Source organism: Bison bison, unplaced genomic scaffold (genome assembly GCF_000754665.1).
Source record: "Bison bison bison isolate TAMUID 2011002044 unplaced genomic scaffold, Bison_UMD1.0 scf7180017864530, whole genome shotgun sequence".
NCBI classification, from domain to species: Eukaryota; Metazoa; Chordata; class Mammalia; order Artiodactyla; family Bovidae; genus Bison; species Bison bison.
Genome location: NW_011495080.1, coordinates 7780624 through 7783289, shown reverse-complemented (window position 1 = coordinate 7783289; position 2666 = coordinate 7780624). Strand labels below are relative to the sequence as shown.

The following is a 2666-nucleotide window of genomic DNA, read 5'->3' as shown; positions in this document are numbered from 1 at the left end:
ATCATATGGTAGCTCTGTTTTTAATTTTTTGAGGAACCTCTATGCTGGTCTCCATTCTACATTTCCACCAACAGTGTAGGAGAGTTCCCTTTTTCCCATACCCTCTCCAGCATTTATTGTTTGTAGATTTTTTTAAATGATTGCCATTCTGATCGGTGTGAAGTGATACCTCACTGTAGTTTTGATTTGCACTTCTCTGATGCTTAGGGATGTTGAGCACATTTTCATGTGTTAGCGATCTATATGTCTTCTTAAATATTTGTTGATTGATTGGATTATCTACCCTCTCCTCTTTATACATTGCATTGTTGAATTTGCAATCTCCAGTGCTGGAACGAGCGGGCATTGTGAATGGTCAAGGCAGTCCAGGAATGGACATCTTGAAGATATTGTTGGTAAGAGCATCTTCTTCTCCCTCCACTTAGTCAGTTGTTGCCAGTTTGAAATGATAATAAAAATTAGCATTTAAAGGAGGTGGAGGGCACTCTTCCAAGTCCTTAATTACTTCATTTCATTTAATCCTGACGTTAACACTATGAGGAAGGTATTAATACATGATTACCAGTTTATAAATAGGGTAACTGCTGTACATGGAGAGGTTAAGTGTAACCGCTCTAGCAAATGACAGAACTGACTCTCCAGCCCAAGAGGTAACACAGTACTGCTTACTGGCTTACCCAGATTGTCCTGATTTTTTAGGAAAAGTCAGAAATCTGGAACTTTTATTTTGTTTCTCTATTTTAAAATGTTGGCAATTCATTCACACTAAAAAAACAAACAAAAAACAGTGCAAACCAAATAAAACACGTATGAGGGGCTGCTTTGGTTTATGTGGTTTCTCTCTGAATAGAACTGGAACTGCTTATGATCCTACCCTTACGATCCTGGTACTCCAGTGCTGGATGGATGGTTGTAAGGATGATGGCAACAGTCATTTCCGATTCTGCTTCATTTTCTTGCTCCACAATAAAATAAAGCAAAATAATGCCTTACGTTTCTGTAGCATATTGCAGTTATAAGGTGTTATTGTTGACTTTTTAAATTTCAACTGATGCTGCCACCATCAAACTGTATGTATGTGTCCCTTAGTCTTTAGTTTCACAGTGGATCAGAGGAAGTAAAATGCAGGAAGTAAACCAGGAAATGATGAGTGTTAGGCTCACTGCTTAGCCTGCTTTTCAATATTAATCAGTATTGCTGTTGCCCCACTGATTTCATTATGTGCAACTCCATGTGTGAGAAAGCATGCTTTAAGTGTTATTTAATTTAAATTAAGGAGACAATACAGTATCCATAAATTATGCACAATTTATGGAAAATTCATTCAGTACTGGGGTTTTGGTTTTTAGATTTTGACCCTTCTGCATATACTTAATTTCTAGTGACTAATCTGGTTCCCATTTTTACATGTTTTTTTTTTAATTTCTAAATTTACATAAATAATAATCTATGCAAATAATAATTTATATAAATAGTAGGGACTTTCATACCATTTAAAATTCAATTTAAAATATTTTTTATAAAATGGTATAATGATTACAAGCATTAAAATGTGAGCTCAGTTCTTCATTTTTTCCCCCCAAAAGTCAGTCCCTTGTCCTCTTTTTTAAAACAAAACAGCAACAATTTTGTTCTCTTCCCACTTTTTGGAAGTGGGAGTGGGTAGTTAGCTAAATAAGTCATTTAATACAAATGAAGAAAAACATGAAACCAATTGACCATCCTGGTGTTCACGGAAGACAGTGGCTTTGAAAGACATTGCTTTGGCAGCTTATGAGTTAACATTCATTCCTGTAGCAGGGAAGAATGCTGTCAGGTCTTTCAGTTTGTAGAAACTATTCTTTCACTAGTGGTGGAGAACCTGTCTGCCAGTGCAGGAGACATAGAGATGTGGGTTCGATCCCTGGGTCGAGAAGATCCCAGATCGGGAAGTGGGGCACAGCAGCCCACTCCAGTATTCTTGCCTAGAGAATTTTGTGGACAGAGGAGTCTGGCTTGCTACAGTCCATACGGTTGCAAAGTTTGAGACGTGACTGAAGCAGCTGAGCACGCACACTAAGGCAGTGATGGTGGGCGTTGAAGGGTGAGGGGACTGGAAGGCATGTTAGAGGGACTGGGATGAGTGACTGCAGATGCAGTTTGAAAATCAATTCGATGTGCATATTTTATAATGCAAATTCACTGGTCTCTCGGTTCAGTTCAGTTCAGTTGCTCAGTCCTGTCCAACTTTTGCGACCCCATTGACTGCAGCATGCCAGGCCTCCCTGTCCATGACCAACTTCCAGAGTTTATTCAAACTTGTGTCCATTGAGTCGGTGATGCCATCCAACCATCTCATCCTCTGTCGTCCCCTTCTCCTGCCTTCAATCTTTCCCAGCATCAGGGTCTTTTCTAGTGAGTCAGTTCTCATCAGGTGGCCAAAGTATTGGAGTTTCAGCTTCAGCATCAGTCCATCCAGTGAATATTCAGGACTGCTTTCCTTTAGGATGACTGGTTGGGTCTCTTTGCAGTTCAAGGGACTCTCAAGAGTCTTCTCCAACACCACGGTTCAAAAGCATCAATTCTTTGGCACTCAGCTTTCTTTATAGCCAAAATCATAGTTTTGACTAGATGGACCTTTGTTGGTAAAGTAATGTCTCTGCCTTTTTTTTTTTTTTTTTTTTTTT

The 2666-nt window shown here is 39.1% G+C and overlaps 1 protein-coding gene across 3 annotated transcripts in view; it reads left to right on the top strand.

Annotated features, from left to right (window-relative positions):
* The first annotated feature begins 245 nt into the window (after positions 1-245).
* Positions 246-2666, top strand: part of NRF1 (nuclear respiratory factor 1) — a 103441-nt gene continuing 101020 nt past the window's right edge. For 2 of the 3 annotated variants that reach the window (XM_010831684.1, XM_010831685.1), the window contains exon 1: positions 247-395. The gene's annotated coding sequence lies outside the window, so the exon portion shown is untranslated. Of the gene's footprint in view, positions 396-2666 lie in introns of all 3 variants that reach the window. The other variant, XM_010831683.1, reaches the window with a different exon arrangement.